The following is an 18,236-nucleotide window of genomic DNA, read 5'->3' on the forward strand; positions in this document are numbered from 1 at the left end:
TGCGTGGTGATTGGTGCGAGCCGGTGAGTGACACCGCAGTCCGGGAAACTCCTTCCGCTGTCTTTTGCAGGCTGGCTCCGCACCTGGGTGACTAAAAATAATGAATATGGGTATTTGACATCTTCCCAGGGGCGGCACAAACAGACAACAATATCAGGCTGGTAAAAGTGATGAATAAGCGAATAAAAGCGTTTGGTCTGAATATGAGTAACTCTAAGTGGGGAGGTGACCAAGGAGACCTCTTTGGCGAAGCGATGGATTTCTCCGAGTTGAAGTTAATACTGTAGGTGGGAGGCAGGGGCCACTGTTTACCCGGGCGGGGAGGATGAAGCTGTCTTAGAATTACCTGTCATACTGGTCTTTAAGGGCTGTCAGAAGGGAAGCTCTGTGACCCACCAATTCTACTTCTTTCAGCCCACTCCAGGTGGCGGGAGCGTAGGTGTAAGAAGGGAGGTTGGTTAGACAGACCAGGAGGTTGCGGTGAGACCGATCTCGAGGTGTTAAAGACAAAGAGAACCGTCCGCGGGTCCCAATGATTAGTCCAGGAGCGCAGGGCCAGCCCTCAGTCACACAGGTTCCAGGCAAGAAGCGCAACGTGAGCGGAGAATTTAATCACACGCGGCCAAAGAGAGCGCAGAACCCCAGTCTACCGACAGCTGGTAAGTGGAGAGCTCATCTTAGAGGCCAGCCCTCCGCCGCGCTTAGCCAAAGCGCAGGGCCCTGGGTCCTCATTGCCAAAGTTTGCCAGTGAGCCAGCGCAAAAGAGTTTTGTTTAAAGATGAAAGAGACCTACATGTTAATTCCCATAAGTTCAGTTTAGCTATCAGAAGCCCTACGGTTCTGCCTACTTCTGAATCGTCACTTTCTTTCACCATAAGTCTAATCTAAAGCGTACAGTACTCTTTCTGGTTGCCAAATTTATTTATATTTGAGGCAAAGGTTATAAAAAAATGAACAAAATAATAAACAAGACAAGGAACATTTTAATGAATTTGGGATTTTATAGTACTTCGCAAAGAGGATAATACTACTACTGGACAGTAACAACATTCCTTCTTGTGCACACAGGATTTGGGCTGATGTGTGTAGCTCAGGTCTAAACACCAGGAAACTGAATGGACCCAGTTCGCTGGCCAGTAAGTAAGTGGAGAAACTAATGACCAGTGATGCGTCTTGAAATGAACATTGGTCTCCAAATACCCACGCTTCTGTGGCGGGGATACACTCTGAATTCAAATTTACTTAGAGTGTGAGAGATCTCAAAGATAAAGAAGAGTTCAAACACCTTTAATTCTTTATACTCAGGGATCTTGTGAAAAGCTTCACAACTAGAAATAGTTGAATTTGACTCTTTTTGTTTGTTGGTTTCAAATGTTTAGGATCTTCTCAAAGTTTTACTTGAGAGTGATTTCACCCTACTCCGATACCCAGTGCCTGTTGTGTGACACAGCCTGGCACTTTACAACAAAGAGGTCCTGTGGGAATCCGAGATTTCAGAAGCTGCATCTCCTTCTAAGGGCTCTGGTGTAAGTTAACAGACTTCACGATATCTGAGCGCAAAGGAATGAATATGTTCTGCAACTTCATCAGGCACCGTCCCTCCCCCCCACCAGCACACGCAAGTAAGTAGCGACCTCTGAGCTGACTCTTTGCCCGACTTCAGTGCGCCCAGTGAGCGTTTCCCACATTTCTAGGCTGCTCTGCAGCCTTCGGATTGGCAAGACCTGGTGTCCTGCTGAGGGTCTAACAGCACCAGCCCAGGGTGATCCATAGCTATGTGGACTTCACTAGCAGTTAACTCCTTCTGCTGCCAAACTTCTCTCTCCTGGCGCACGTCCGCTGCCATCTCTCGGTTTCCACCTGCTGGACTTGGCTGTTGGTCGCGTGTGGCCTTAGCTGCTGTGAACAATCCAGGCACGCTCAGGCAGCATCTCACAAAGCATAGGTCCCCGCCTTAAGACGCCCCTCGGGCTTACTTCACACCTGTGATTGTGGGTACTGAGCCCTCTTGGCTCAGTGCATTCTTAAGAGCCCTGGAAGAATCAATCTAGAAGCGTTTTGGGCCACTAAGCATCCGCAGCAAGCCCACGCTCAAGGAAGAAGAAAGGCGCTGAAGCTGCAGGAGCAGAGAAGGGCTCAAGGGAAAGAGTTAGTACTGAACCCTCCCTGAGCGTACATTGACTATAGGGGCGAGGTAGCCAGCCAGCAGCCGAGCCGCGCGGGGGAGACCACTGATGGAGGGGAGGAAGGAGAAGAGGAGAAGGGAAGAGAAGAGAGGAGAGGAGAGGAGGGCAGAGGAGACTTGAGGAGAGGAGAGGAGAGGAAGAGGAGTTCAAGAAAGAGCAAGGGTCGCTTGGGGTCAGCGCCCTCTGGTTACTGCTCGCTCTGGACCCAGAGATCACACAGGGCTTGGAAGAGTCTGGACTAAAAGAAATTTAAGACCAAAACCAAAACATAACCAGTAAGGCCTGCAGCTGCCCAGAGAAGCCAAAACCTTTCCCTAGGCTCTGTCAAAGTCCTCCTCCAAGGGGCGACCCCTTCCCTAGGTAAATATTTACTCAGTGAGATACTGAAAGCTGGCGGGCCAGAGGGTGTGAAGGAGGAGGTTACAGCGAGTGTGGGGAATCCACGCGCTCGGCACAGGTCGGCCACGGATATACATCCGCCAGCGAGGAGCAGGACCAGAACTCCAGGGTTGGGTGGCCCGCGGCTTGGGGTTTGCGTGGCTTTAGACCGCAGCTCTTCTCCTCCACTGGACTCCACCCTATCCCGGAAGACTCAGGCCAAAAGCTGGGAAGTCTCCATAAATCCGTCAGTGGTCCCACAGTCATGGGCCGTCACCTGTGGCGCGCCCCTCCCGGTATAACGGGATCTGAGGACAGATACGGAGAATGGCCCTGCAAATGACACTCGAGGGCTGCCAAGGTTGGAAGGAAGCACTACAGATTGTGAGGGGCACGGGGAAATCTCCCTTGATTCCCAATCTGTCTGGAGGCCAGCTGCTCCTTATGTGCAGGTCCGTGGTGATTGCGGATGCCAGAGTGGGGCGAGGGGGAGGCGTGTGTGTGTGTGTGTGTGTGTGTGTGTGTGTGTGTGTGCGCGCGCGCGCGGGAGAGTTTTCAGTCGCACTTACAATGAGCAGAGCTGGTAGTGGAGAATGGGAGTTGATTGCCCCCTGCTAGGAACAGACTGGATCTCCAGTGAGGCCCTGATGATGTGCCCGCCCCTAGACCCCTGAAGAGTTTCGAAGCACAAGGGGCCGCCTGAGTCAGAGCTCCCGGATAGGGATTTTCAGAGTACAGTTAGTTCTCCCAGCAGTCTAAGGGAAAATGCTAGGCAAATAGACGTGGAGTCGATTCCCGCACCAGAAAGCCACTACCAGGGTGAGTGGAGTTTGCGCGCTGTGTAGACAGAAAAAGAGGCCCGGCTTCTGCAGACCTGGGCCCACTATTGAGGCCTGGTCTCACAGCGTCAACGGCGACTCCTCCGCCCACTGCGCCTCCAGCAAGTGCCAGAGCAAGTGGCAGCCGGAAGCGCGCTGGTGCCCAAGATCATAAAGGGTCCGCCTTGGACTGCTTCGCCGCAAGGATATGCCCAAGATGCCGCGGGCAAGGACGGCGTCTAAAGCAAATGACTTTGGGGGACTGGGAAGGGAGACAGCCCACAGGAGGTCCTCACCCTTAGACAGGCCAAGGATGAGATAAGGGAAGCGCGGAAGGCGCCCACACACTGACCTGCGGGCCGGGACTTGGCGAGGCTGCCCAAGGAGAAGCCGCAGGGACCCCCCAGAGGAACAGAGCACGGCCCGAAGATGATGCTCGCACAGTCGCCCCGCGACCGCCTTAGCCTTCCAACCGAACTTCACAGTTCAAGAGCTTTTCCACCACTCCTTAAGATTGCTCGGGGGGCAGCAGGCAGGCGGGTCGACTAGAGCTGGGACATTCCTCCCCGCGTCCTGCAGGTCAGACTGTGGCCAGTCCCGAGAGCTGCGGGCTGTGGGAGCGGCCCCGCCGGCTGCGAACGCTCATCGCCGGCTTCTCCTTCCGAGGGCAGGGGAGGGGCCTGTTGCGGCCTGAAACCCGCTTTTAATTCTCCGCCTGCCTGTTTCCGATCACCCGGGGTTGGTTTTTCTGTTTGCTCACTCCTTCTATTACAATAAAAACAATCGACATTTCTTTTCAGTTTCCCCATATTAGCGTCACTCGGTAATTGTTCTCCACCTCCTCCCCCCTCCCGCGTTGAAGGCGAGCGGGATTGCTGATATTCTCTCCCTGGAAGGTTTCCGAGTATATAAGCAAATCTTCCCTAAAGACTTTAAAGTAAAAATAAATAACAGCCCGGGAAATTGCTGTGACCCTAGCATCACTTTCTGAACGCAAATTACACCCATTTTTCAGTTTTCAACAGCGGAATTGCTTTCAGAAGGACTCGCTGAGCTTCATGTGATACGGTTACGTTTGTTTATTAAATCCGCAAATGAAAGGGAACATATTTTTTGTGCAAGGGGCAAAACTCGTGACTGCGGAACAGCAAGTGCGAGGAAGGATCAGATCCCGACTGGGGGGACAGAGGCAGAGAGGCATTCTGAGGGAAGGCCAGGCTGGCCTTCTAGCCAGGGTTGCAGCGTTAGTTGATGTCGCGCTGCTAGGTGAGATGGACAATCACTGTGCAGCCCTGAGCTCCGTGCGCAGGAGCGTTGCAGCTGCGTGTGGGAAAAGCAGCTCTGCGGGTCCTTGGAGCACAGCTGTTTGAGACCCTGCCCTCAGGCATCTCTAAGAAGGCAGTGAGGCCGCTTCCTTATGAAAACCGGATTGGCCTAAAGGCTGTCTGGAAAAGATAACCGCGAACCAGGCCGCGCCTCTAAGTCCTATTTTCGGGACTCAGCATTTGTGAAGCCTGTGGGAGTGGGATTACCGTAGTTCAGGTTATGCTTAATGCAGCTGTACGGCGAGGTCAGGGCTCGCTGCAAGCTGCGAGGCCCTGCTTGGCCTGCTGTCCTCTGGTCAAGACGTGGCCACAGCCCGCTGTACCCGAGCTTTGGCTAGGCCTGAACTGATGGTGGAGGGGACAAAGGGCGCCACACTGATTTTGGGCCCACAAGACAGAGGAGTTATCGTGACAGGCGCTAGCGGTTTTGGTCATGTTTGACTCAAGAATGGCTCACTGCGCGTCCCCGCAGGGAATGACATGATGCCCGTGAGAGTCCCACGCCCGTGAATCCTCGCGCCTAGACCATGGCCACTGGTGGCTGCAAGGTGGAGACATAATTTACAGCCTATCTATCGCATTCTCTGGGCTCAATCACCTAGCAGCCCCACGCCGACAAGAATGGAGAACCGTGCTGCGTTGTCCTTGCTGTTCCCCCAATACAGAAAACAAGGACAGAAGGTCAGAGTGACAGTCACGGAAAGTTTGCCGCAATCTTGGGAGTCCGCAGACAGCGTTCTCCCTGCCGAGGCACCTCATCACAGCGCCACCTACAGGCGTCGGATGAGATTGCGCACGGACAATAATTTGCCATCACTAGGAAAGGCTTTGAGAACCCGATCTTCCTTAACCGGAAATTTTTAGTTCTTCCTTTCAGTTTCTCCTACACTTTCAACTCTCCACTGGATTCCAAACCCAATACCAAGCTCCATCATGTTCCGAGGAAAACCCAGGCATCAGTCTTTTCATAATTCACCAGAAAATCCACCTTCCACGCTCTACTTTGCTGGATCTCTCACGGTCCCTAGGGACCACTGAGAGTTTCTGGTTGTAAGTTGTCCCTGCACTAGGGTGAGAAAGCCGGAGACTGTAAAGAGGCTGTGCTATGGGAAGGGAAGAGAGTGATAGATCCATTCTTGGCCAGCAAACACTCACAAGTACCTTACAAAGGAGGTATTACTAATCATCCCCATTTTACAACAGATAAAGTATAGATTTACCTTAAATAAGAGCACACAACACACTTAAATGCAATTATGCTGTTAATTAGGCAGGGGTGTGTCTGAACCCCACCATCACTTTTACTGTCCTTGCTCTCTTCGTTTTCCTACTCTTGCAGGAGCCGCTGGTGCTGAACCCCCAAAAGAAGCCTCCATACCGCAAGTGTATGCATAGAAAGTGAACTCTTCTACCCCTCTCCACATCTTAGAAAAGATCAACCCACCGAAGGCCAAACCCAGAGATTGTCAAAGAAGAACTGCAACCTAGGACTCCTCACTACAGGCACAGCTAACCAGGAGAGGCCGGGAACTAAGGTAAGACTCCTGCTGCTTCCACTGTCCCTTCATGGCCTGGGCTATGCCATGCATGGATACCCAGTTACAGGGACCAAGGTGGTGCAGCAACTCTCCATCTCCCAACCCCAGGAGCGCCCAGCCTGACAGCAAGGAGAAGGCCAAAGCTGGATCGGGAAGAGTTCCGCTCTTCACTGTAGTTTTCCGACTGCCAGGACTTGCCATAAGTTTCCGGTGCGCTGTCAGCTATCAACCCAACTCCCCTGGGGGTGGGGGGGTATCACTTTTGCTTTTTCTGGGGATTTGTTCTGGTGTGTGCCTGTGTGTGTTTCTTTTAAAGACCACTATAGTGGGGATAAAACCAGGAGGTGTAATAAAATTAGAACCCATAATTAACACGCTAGCTGGGCCCAAGTGACTGGGAAGCGCACGTGGTGGAGTCGGCTGTGCTCGCTCCATGGAGTCTAAGCTACAGTCGCGTTTTCTTTCTTTCGCGGTGCCTGGCAGAATCCATTTCAACTTCTTTCTCCTTTCGTTTCCCTGGATCTAACGAAGAAATAAATTAATTCATTTAAAAAAATTATGATAAAGAGATTTTTGTGAACCTTGAGAGAAGTAGTAGCCAAGAGAAGAGAGCCTCGAGATTGTCAGGAAAGGGGTCACCTTTACTGATTTAGGAAACTTGTTCTAGCTGCAACCCCCGCGGAATTCTTTCTGCGTTGTCCCTTGAGTAATAAGTCTGGGGTTAGTGGGGATGCTTCCCGGTTGGACCTGGGAGGACCTGGACTGCAAAATTCCAACCTGGTGTTTTCAGGTTTCCAGGGAAACTTCTCTCCAGACTAGAATCTCACCGACCCTATCTTGGTCTGGATCACCAGAGCTCAGCCTTTCCACTAGAGTGAGTTCCTGCAAACCTCCCAAGACAGGTCCTCAGCTTCTGGCACACAGTGCTCCAAGGTCCTTGGAGACCCGGCAGGCTCAGGTAGGCCTCTCTGCCTGAACTGTTTTGCTCAAAGAAGTCCCCTTAACGAGTCCAGGGAGTGACCTCTCCTCTTCCTTCTGGCAGCATAGTGTGCTGACTGTCTAAAAACTCTACCGGAGACCAGAGAAAGAGCCAGCCTCCCACTTCCCTTGCAGGCCTGGTGTTGGCACGCTTCGGGTCTGAGCCAGGGGAAGACAAGTAGAACCACCTCTGCATGACAGGACTGGAGGGCAGCTATCTGGAAATTACGGAGGTACCCAACAGTGTGATTTTAATGTATACCCAGAAGCTCAAGGAAGAATGTAACGATGAAATAAATAGAACCTCTCAAAAATGTCTAACTCTTTAAAAGTCAAAAAGTATAAAACATCATGTTCCTGCAGAGTAAGCAAATTTTGACACCAGGTGTATTTTTTCAGGAGAGGAGAGGAAAGAGAGAGGAGAGAGAGAGAGATGTTGGTGCCTTTTTATGATTCACTTTTCATCAATAAAATGTTGCAAAATTAACACAAATTAGCCCAAATCCTTTATTTACTTCTTTATTTCAGTGCTAGGTATCAAACCCAGGGCCTCACACCTGGTAGACAAACACTCTACTCCCTGCATAGTTAGCCCAAATTCTTTTTTTGGTGAAAAACCTAGCAAATAATGTTGATTTTATCTTTGCAAGACACACACAAAAATATTTTTTAAAAAGGTTGTTTATACAGTGAAGAATCCTCACATATGAAAACTCCCCACACATTTTAAAATGTGTGAAGAGATATTTAAATGTATCTTCGTCACATAATTTTTTTTCAGAGCATTTAACAAAAGCAGCATAATTAGGAAGAATGGACTTAGTAGACAAAAAAATGAGACAGACATTTCTAGAGGGGAGAATTCAGGAAAGTAAAAAAGGGCTTAAGACAGCACTAACATCTCTTTATGTTTGTTCCAATTCTCACAGTTCTGTCTCAAGAGTTTTTACATATTAAAGTGTTATTGTTGGGTTCTGTTGCTGCTCCATACCCAACCTGTGAGTTTAATGGCTACAGGGGGGAGAAGGGGGATTGTAACAACTAGAGATTAGCACCAGAAATGCTGGGCCTGTGTTCTATGTATGATGCAGCTGTACCAGAGCTGCCATTCTTGACAGACTCCCAGGGTAGATACAGAGGATTGGGGGAAGAACATAGGCTCAATTTCCTGCACTATCAAGACTCCAACCCAAGACAGGGGCTGATGGGTTAGCCACTATTTAGAAGGATAGAAAGCCAAGGTCATAGCCACCAGGACTTTTAAAAAGCCCCCTAGCACCTTCTTGCAGGACCAGAGGTGTGAATCTGATGTGCTGGCAAGCTGACAACACAAATTCCCTTAGCAGTTTTTATTGCCAAAGCTATTCTGATCTAATTCCTTTGGGATTGCCTTCTGCCCCAACACATGGTTCTGTTCTTGGAGACACCCTTTTCACTAGGGGGAGAAATAATGATCCCATTACTCGAGGTTTAAAAAAAAAAAACCTTTCTAATGCCATTTTAAGGCTAAAAATGTAAAATCCTGAAAATCAGGAAATAGAAAAGTCGAATACTTTCAGACAGGTTAAATCACCCTCCCTTACCGTGCTGTGTAATGCACGGTATATTTACAAGGTTCCTTAGCAAGGCCATTCCAACAACCAGGCACTGCCATTGCCATTGCCACTGCTGTGTTTAAAGGGAAAACATGTAGTGCTACTTGGCTAGGCAGATCTTCCTTTGCTGTTTGAATGTCTCACACCAACAGAGTTCATCTACTTGCTAGATGAAAGTACTGCACTGTATGTATTTGTAAATGAGTTTGAAGCTTAAGGAAAGCAAGTTACAGGTAACAAAAAACAAACTCAAAGCAAGATGAAAACACCCAAATATTTGCATACTTCTTAAATCTTCCAGTTACTAAATCCAAAAAGAGCTTTATCGTTCAAAATCAGTTCTATACATTTCTTAACTCTGACACAAAATGAATTCCTCAAATGATAACTGATGTGAGTAGATATATTTTCTTTATCACTTTCTCAATTTTTGTTTTAGAACTGAATATGTAGACCCATATGTATGTAGACCCATAGTTTTCCCAAGAGAAGAGTATATAGTAGAAGACATGTTATTTAGGTTCTGCACTGGAAATTCAGACATGGCTAAGTTATCTAAGGATTATGACCTTCCTCCAGAAGTCCCCCTCAATATCCTCTTTTAATTCAAGAGCAGCCCCCAAAATGCACAAGTTATCCTCAGGAATCAGATTTGTCTGTAACATTTATTTGAGAAACAAAATTAGTTTAAGACCTGTTGTTTCTCCCATGACAAAGGAGACAAAAATAACATGATCAGAAAACTCAGGGTTAACTCTGTAGATCTGTGTGTAAGATGAGCCGTGGCTTCTGGCCACAACATGCACATGATATGTGTGTTTCATCATGGAACTGCAAGCGCACATGAGGGTTTTTTGGGATAAAAGTATTAGGTGAAGAGGAGGCATCATTATTTCTATTAGAGCAAATTAGTCTCATTGAGGAAAGCATACCCTTAGGGTAAAATATACATTGAATTCTGTAGAAGGAATGAATATCATACACTTGGATGACACTACATAAAAGCTGCATTTTTCTCGTCTTATGGGAAAGTTTCTTGTGTCAATAAAAATGATGAAGGCAAAGTTATGCAGTCTGTACATGTCATCAGGACTCGAAGCATAAACTGGGATTTCATAACTCTATCATCCAGCTGTCCAAAAATCTACAAACAAATGTATTTGTAAGGCATCCTGAAGACATACTCCTCATCTTATCATTAAACCTTAATTAAGTAGATCACTCAGGAAAGCAAATGTGGATGTAACTTTGAAGGAGTACTTACTGTCTCTCTCATGAACATTTTCTATCATTTTTGTGAACATTTTCTAATGTCTCTGAATAGAATGTAAGAAAATGAAGTGTATGTGCAGTCCTTTATAATTTTTATACATAAAAACCACTTCAGAAATCCAGTTAAGTGGATCCATGCCTTCTCCATACACTTATAAAAGGGCAGTTAAAAAAAAGTGAATCAAAACGGATGCTTCTTTGATAACCAAGCCTTCCTGTCAAATATAGCACTTAGGTAGAGTTAAATGGAGATATTGGCTATCTATTAATTAGTGAAAATTAACACAGATTGTCTGAAGAGTCTTTCTTGGGTAAAGAACAACTATTCTGGGAAGAATGATGAAGTGGGAAGAAGGAAGCATTTTTTGTCACAGGTTAAAATAGACATTTTATTCCTTTATGTAATCCCCTCCAAGCACTAGAAAAAACAAAAAGAATGCTGAGATTAATAGCAGAAGGATATGAGCACTACAAATTAAGTTCACTGTTGTTATTGCTAAAACACATATTCACAATATATTTGTATATTTATATGTGCGTGTCAACAAATAAGTTTAATCAGCTTGATTACAAAGACAATGTCAACTTGTCTCTGCAGTTAATACTATAGGAGATTTCAGAAATGTCCTAGGCTCAAAGGACTGAATTTAAGCCCCTTCCTCATTTTTTGGTGCTAGGAGGAGACCTCATGCAATACTATGCAAGTGCTCTACTATTGACCTACAACCCTCAGCCCTGTGTTTGCTTTTTAAATCTGATAAAGATAACTTAGCTTATGGGCTTCTTTGCAAGTCCACAGGCTTTCTTCCTTGTCTTTCCTGGAAGTCAGTACTAACTTGGGAAAACAGAATCTTTCTCTTGATTCAAGGCAGCATTTTTACTTATGAACCTGGGAATATAAAACGGTAGCACAAATGACTACAACCCTTGCCTACCAATTTGGGGAAGGCACAGACACCAGGAGAGTTTGCTTTTTCTCGTACTTTGTCCTCTACTTCTCTCTTTCCTTAGTGTTATCTCTACAGTTTTCTCTGAAATACTGTCTTTCTCTCTAAACACACACACACACACACACACACACACACACACACCCGCTACACTGTAGAGGAAAGCATTTTACATAAGATTTTGATTTCTAAATGTTCTTTTCTAGTTAAAATTCCATGAAATCCCCAAAATATTTTAAGGCATACCAGGAAACTAAGCATAACATTACCAAGATGAGTTCCAATGAGGTCATAAAGCAGTTAGCTTTCTTCATTTAGATTCCTAAACCACCATAAATGCATATCTGCCTGGATCTATCTTGGAGCTTATATTTTAAACAATCCGTGAAAAGTATATCCAGACCTTTACATGTGTTTGGAGAAATTAGCACGCAGCTAACACAAGGTCAATCTTGTCATCTGTACTTGCTCACAAAACCTTTTGTCCTAAATGCAGAGAGACTAACCTTAGTTGTACAGCATTAAGGGAACATGGGCTTCAGCAAATCCAAAGTGGAGCATAAGGAGATGAGAAGCTACTCAAAGTTATCAGGGTTCTGGGTCTAGTTTTCTGACCCATGATTTAAGCCCACATGTACAGTTAGTTGTACCATAAACAATGATGTTTTCCACAGAGCCTAGCATAGTTTATCTTCTTCATGATTCTTAGAACATCAATTTGAGTTCTTTTTTTACAGTATAATTATGAGAACTGATCTCAGCTAAGGCAGCTGACTTCTTTTAAAATCATGATTGTGTATGGGGGTGTTGCTGATTATTCATCTGATCTCTCAATACTTCTAAACACCAATTGAATATTTTAAAACAATTTGATCTTCAGATCATATGACAAAAAAATAGAAGTTTACTTCTTAGATTTCTAATGCACAGCTCAGGGAGCAAATATCTTTAACAACTCTTTGGACTCTGTAGTTCACAAATTCTTTGGATTCATAGTTCGCAAGTCTTCCAAAAAGGAACAACTGCATCCAAATTTGAATCAGATTATGTGCTAGAAATAGGTAGTTGGACCTAAATCATAGCCATTATTTCTTCTCTACAATCATATTTACAAGAAAGAATAGAATGTGAATTTCACATTTGCAGACATGAAGGACAGAATGTCAAATTGCAGTTCGTGGGTCCTCAATAATGAGCTGCTGTGTTTAACCTCCTCAACTTCTTTTCTCCACTTATAGGAGGGAACAAAATAAAATGTTTTGTGGAAGTTTATATTGAAATGAGGTCAGGTAAACTAATGACTGCTTGGTATTTTATGACAAGGTTTATAACCTTGGAGTTGCCATAACTTTCAAACGATCATCAATAAAGTTTTATTGCGAAAGGGTCGCCATGTGTCTGAATGCTTTTGCACATAGTAAAGGCATGCTGCCCCATTGGCTTAGCTCACTAGTCCCTTTTCACCCCAGCCATAAAGTCCTCTTCTTTTTTATTGAAGGTTGAAAAGTCTTCGGGTTGGTTCTCCTCCCAGGTTGACAATGCAGGAGAAACATGGAAATTACTTATTCATGATTAAGTGATCATATATAATCAAATTTTCAAGAATGTTTATGAGATTTATAACTTTAGATTTTATTAATTTTTTAAATTTCATTGTATCGTTTTTACATTTTCTTATAGGTGTATACATTATTTGGGCCACCTCTTCCCCCCCCCAATATTTAGATTTTAAATGGATTCTTCTAATAAAATAAATGACAGTCTGGGAAGGTGTCTGACAATAGTTTCCTGAAGAAACACGTTTGAATGCTAGACAACCTGTATGGGTACACCCCAGAGAGCTGCCGTTAAATAGTTACGCGCTTAGGGACAGATAACGGTCTCAAAGACAACAAACTATAGGGCTCTGAGTTGATCAGCAGATCTTAACGATTTAGGAGGCCTCGCATTGTATACTAACCTGAATTTTTCTACCGAGGAAAGCGGCTGGGGCCCTGATTTGTTGGATTACCTCCTAACACATTTCCAGAAAAGCCCTGAGGCAAGAACTCCAAGGACTTCACAGAATAAACTCTCAGCGACAGGTTCGAGTCCGGATATGCCAGGGCTTCCTTCTCCACTGCCAAATACTATATGGAAATGAAGAAGCCAAGAATAATGTCCTGAGATTTGGACGAAGAGACCAGTAGTGACAGATTGTCAAGACGAAGCTGCTGCTTTATGCGCCCTTCAGACAAGCACTCTCCATGAGAGCGTTGTGACTGGGAGCAGGGGGCAGGGAGTGATTTCAGAGTGGCTGGAGGGGACGAAGAGGGAGCACGAAAACTGGAAAATCCCACCTCGGGACCTAAGTGTGAGAGCCTGCCCCAGAGGCAGCCAGGCCCCCCAGGTAGGAAGTCCTGCTACTCCACATTTTTCTGTGCCGGTGTGGGTGCCGCCACCCTTTCACCACATGCAATTTGCAGGGCTGCACTCCGGGAAGGGACTGATGAATACCGCCCCCTTCCGGACCTCCCGGACCTCCAGAAACTCTCCAGAGCGCGGAATCTGCTCCTTCCAACGCTCGGCTTTCAGCACGCTGAGCCGTCGCCCACTGCACTCCCCTTTCTTCCGAATCCGGATCCGGTTCCTGACACCGATCTGCGGAGCTAAGAGCGCTCTACAGCCCTGGCGGAAAGCTGGTTGCAGCCGCGTCCTCCCCGGCCCCGCGCGCCCAGCCGGCTTAGGCTTAGCGGGCCCCACCGCTGAGATCGCCGCAAGAGGGAACCCCCGCAGACCTCCAGGTCCTACGCAGGCTTTGAATCCCTAACGAATTCGGACCCAGCAGTCCTCTTATTAAGCTTGGTGGACAAGCGGAGCGGAGTTGAGGATGCGCAAGGCAGAGGGATACCGGGGGAGAACTGACTCCCATCTCACCCCTCATTTCCCACAGGTCACCAGCCGAGTCCCCACCCTGGCCATTCCAAATGAGGCCCAACAAACAGCGCGGGTGTCACTGCGAGAGTGAGCCTAGCTGGAGCGCGCGCAGGTGCGCGGTTGGCAAGGTGGGCGCCAGATTCCACGCACCAGATCCCACGCGCCACGCCAAAGCACCCAGCGCTGGGAAGCAGAGCTGTGGAAGTCTAGGCCGCTGTGGGCGGGACGGTGGGGTGGGGAGGGGGTCGCTTTCTTCACCTGTGATTTTCGCTGAGGACCGGTAGCCGCCGTGCCAGGACGGGCTGTGGCGCCATCTCCCGAGGAAACCTGGCAGGAGTGCGGCTCCCCAGATGTCCTGCTTGAGGCTCCTGCGACAGCACTTAATAACAACGCTCCGAAATGCTAAATTATCTAAATGGTAGCGTACTAAGCCAATGGCCGTGCCCTTCCCAAGTGCAGAGAGGCAGACCCCACTTTGCGTGATGAGCTCTGTACACGCTGTCCCTGATCCCCCTCGTGAAGAAGGAGCAGGGCCTAGTATCATCTCCCAACTGCGCTCTCTGTTTCTGGGGATCTTGGATCCTCTTCACCCCTCAAGTCTTCATCAAGACATAGGTGTTGTGTCCTCCACTGACCCCACTCAGGCTCCAGGAGTTGGAACCAGTCATCTGGAAAGAGCCCTCTGTGTCCCCAACTTGAGCAGAACCAGACTGCCTGGTTCACTCCCTCCCTAGAGATGTACCCAGTCTCTCTATCTCTATATCACCACTGCAAGGGAGGAAAGCTTTTCCTATTCAGTTATACCAACAAAGTTAGAACAAAACCCCAGTATCCTCAGAATTATAGAAAGAACAGTTTTCAGACCTAGGTTCCTGACATTTCCCCCTCCAGTGACACCCCATTCTTGAGTCCCTTTCTCTGGCTTCATCCTTGCCTCACTTTGAGAACTGGAACCTCTCTGTTAGTGAGCACTGTTCATCTGAATGGAACAATTGCAGGACAGGAGGTCATTTCTTCCTATACAATGATAGTACTCTAAGCCCACTTTATTAAAATCAGCTAAAGATGGCTGTGAAAGGAGAATCTCAAGATGAAATGCAGGAGCTAGAACCTTCTATCTGGTCATCTTTGGCAAACTATGTGGGTTATGTTCTTGCTGTAACTATTCTGGTCTCTTATTAATTTTGGTCCGAGGAACCATAGCTGCCTCCTATACTTTGGATCTTAAATGTCTCCAGAAGGTACATGTTGGAGGCTTGGACCCCAGCTTGGTGCTATTAAGAGTCATGAAAGACTTTAAGAAGTAGATCCTATTGGGAGATTGTAGGTCATTGGAGGTGTACCCTTTAGGGGGATCGTAAGATCCAGGTCTCTTCCATTTTCTCCCTCTTTTGTGTCCCCATCATAAGTGAGCAGGTCTGCTCCACCATGGGATCCCCACCATGATGTGTTGCCTTGCCACAGGGCCAAAAGCAGCAGGGCTGACCATGGGCCAGAAGCTCCAAAGCTGTGAGCCAAATATGTCTTTCTCTTCATAGGTTGACTACCTCAGGTATTTGTTAAAGTAACAAAGAAGAAAGGCATAGCCTCATAAGAAAGCTGGTAAGATTCTGCCCTCACCTTTCAGGTCTCTCTAGGCAAAGACAAATTTTCTTTTTGTTCTTATCTTGGGTATCCTCGAATGCAGTTATCCTCTTTGGAAGTCAAGGAGAGGGAGGTTGCAAGGGGAGTAGATTCCTCAGCCAGGTCAAAAATGTAGCTTTCAAGTTTCTGAATCCAGCTCATTGAGGACCTACCTCTTATCTGGATGATTCACCTTACATGGTGTGGCCTTTCCTTATAGCTTCAGTAAGATACTAATATCAAACAACAGTGAACTGTCCAGCCATAGAGAAAGAAATACTCATAAATAGTGGGTTCCTCATTGTGGTTCCTTCCATTTTGGAAAGTATAAGCATTCCTTCATTCTAGCCCCCTCTCCCCCCAAGGCTTCATCCCTTTAACCTTTCTCTGCCACTGTGTCTGGAGGCCTTGTTTCCTGCTTGTAAATGGAAGCCACAAACCACTAGCTCTTGCAAGGTCAATAAATTTAATTTCCCTTTTTGATAAGACTGCTAGAATGAAGGAGTGCTCATGTGTTATTTGCACATTTTGCAGTTTTGTACAACATGCTTACACATCTCATTTCTTTTATTAATCTTGGTAAGCTTCGATGGTCTGTATACAAGAGATTTTTGAGACATAGAAAAAGAGTGGTTTTTGCCCAAAGTGAAAGGTACAAGAATTGGTATAGCTATAGACTTATATTTCAGTAAGGCACTTGACAAAATCTTTTATGGTAACCTTGAGGTTGATGCAGCCTAGGTGGTATAATGAATCGAATGGCTCATTCATTCACCATTTAAATAAAGGTTTTCTTTTAAGTATAATCTATGTGTTAGGACCTGGCCTTCGTACCAAAGATACAAAAATAGAAAAGCCATTGCCTTTAGGGAGCTCAGAGTTAAGTGAGGGAAGAGATCTGTAGATATATAATAGCAGTGAGGTAATAAGACAATGTTGTAATGAGTTTAGACACAAAATGCTTTGGTGCAAAAGAGCACCAAAGGGTGTTTTTCAGTCTGATGAGAGTTATTGGTATGCTGTTACATTTGTAGGAAAACATGACATGAGGAAAGATAAGAAATTTGAAAAAAGATACAATCAGTATATAAAAATACCTTAATAGGCCAGAATAATTGACAAAGAAGAATACTAATCGATATACAGATAAATGTAAAATACTACACTCAGATACAAAATTGCACCAATGTGTGAAAATACTGCCCAGGACAATAGCTTAGGTAAACTCAAAGCCTACAGGTGATGCAAGCTCAACACAAGCCTACAATATCAATGTTCTCAATTTGTGCTAATAGAATTGAGGTATCCAGCATTAGGGTGATTGTTCTTCTCCACTGGAATGGAAACATCTCATTTTTCCCTCTATATGTTCATATTCACAGAGAGGTTGACAATGGGAGTATATGTGCAAAAGGAGGACACAAAAATGGCAAAAGTCCCTGAACTACATCATAGGAATGGTTTATGGATCTGGAATTGTTGATAGAGACTAGAAGACTCAGACAGTATGGCATAGCTCTTCTCAAATATTTAAAGGAGTTTCATGTAGAAAAGATGTTGAATTTATTTTATCAGAGGAGTACAGCAAAAGTTTTCTCAGTTTATAATCTAGAGACTGATGGGAGGCAAATAATTCTCTATGAGTTTGGTTATCCTTTCCTGGTGGATACTAAATACCATGAATGCAAAGGCCAACATCTGTCAACCTCAATGCCTTGCTCATAGAAGGCAATCAATAAAATTTTGATGTAGGAATGAGTCAATGAATTATTCCAAAGGACAGATTTGAGACCTAAGTGCAAAAGTGTATAGTTGGGTGACAAGTGAAGTCAATTAATTTGTCTATTAAATTAGGATCATTGATGTAAATAAAGATATGCAATTCAGAATTTAATTTCAGCCATCTTTCACCTGCTTGACAGGAACTTTTTCATGTCCTTAAACTTTTTTTCCTGAAAGGTTCTTAGGTCTTAGTGGTCCTTGGGTATCATTCTAGTTCCATGATAACTGGAGAATACACCATATATAGGTTCTTCCTGAGAATGAGAGGAGCATAGGAAAGGCTAGATCAGATCTTATTTGATTTTGGTTGAGCTATAGACCTGTTATGTGATGAACCCAAGAGTATCTCTAGGTCATGTAGGTAAAAGGTTAACTAGGTTTGGCTTTGCTTTTTGCTACTTCAGTAGGTTTCAAGATTTTTCAAAGGTACCACTGGTGTGTTGTACCAATAAACCTTAGTTGTGGAACCATAGAACCGCTGAGTAGCCCTAGGGTCATGGAGAGCCCAACCTCTAAACCACTGACCTACTTTACCCCAGAAGTAGTGGACACATGCCTTGACCAAATTGTAACATAAAATTAAACTTGGGTGGAATGACTTTCAGCTCTTACCAAACCTTAAACTGTTGATCTTTTACTCACAATTATACTTCTCTACTTACTGTCTGCCTATCTTTATTTAGAGTTTTAGCAAGTAGCATCTCCCTTAAGTTAGATATACTGCAGCTGGTCAGCAGACGTTGGAGGTTCTGGTTCTGAGATCTCATGCAGATAGATGAGAAATGATGGGGAATGCCACTCACATTCCAAGGGATGCCAACACTGACCTTTAGATCCTCACTTAATTTTTCCATCCTACTTGCACCACCAGATTCAAG

General features: G+C 45.6%; 1 long non-coding RNA gene across 1 annotated transcript; it reads left to right on the top strand.

Moving 5' to 3' along the window:
* Window positions 1-204: 204 nt before the first annotated feature.
* Window positions 205-7,664, top strand: LOC141421294 (uncharacterized). The gene is made up of 5 exons (XR_012445902.1): window positions 205-659; window positions 1,380-1,622; window positions 6,047-6,242; window positions 7,036-7,203; window positions 7,288-7,664. It is a non-coding gene; the product is annotated as an uncharacterized lncRNA (long non-coding RNA).
* The last annotated feature ends 10,572 nt before the right edge of the window (window positions 7,665-18,236 follow it).

Source organism: Castor canadensis, chromosome 3 (assembly GCF_047511655.1).
Source record: "Castor canadensis chromosome 3, mCasCan1.hap1v2, whole genome shotgun sequence".
In the NCBI taxonomy this organism is placed as follows: domain Eukaryota; kingdom Metazoa; phylum Chordata; class Mammalia; order Rodentia; family Castoridae; genus Castor; species Castor canadensis.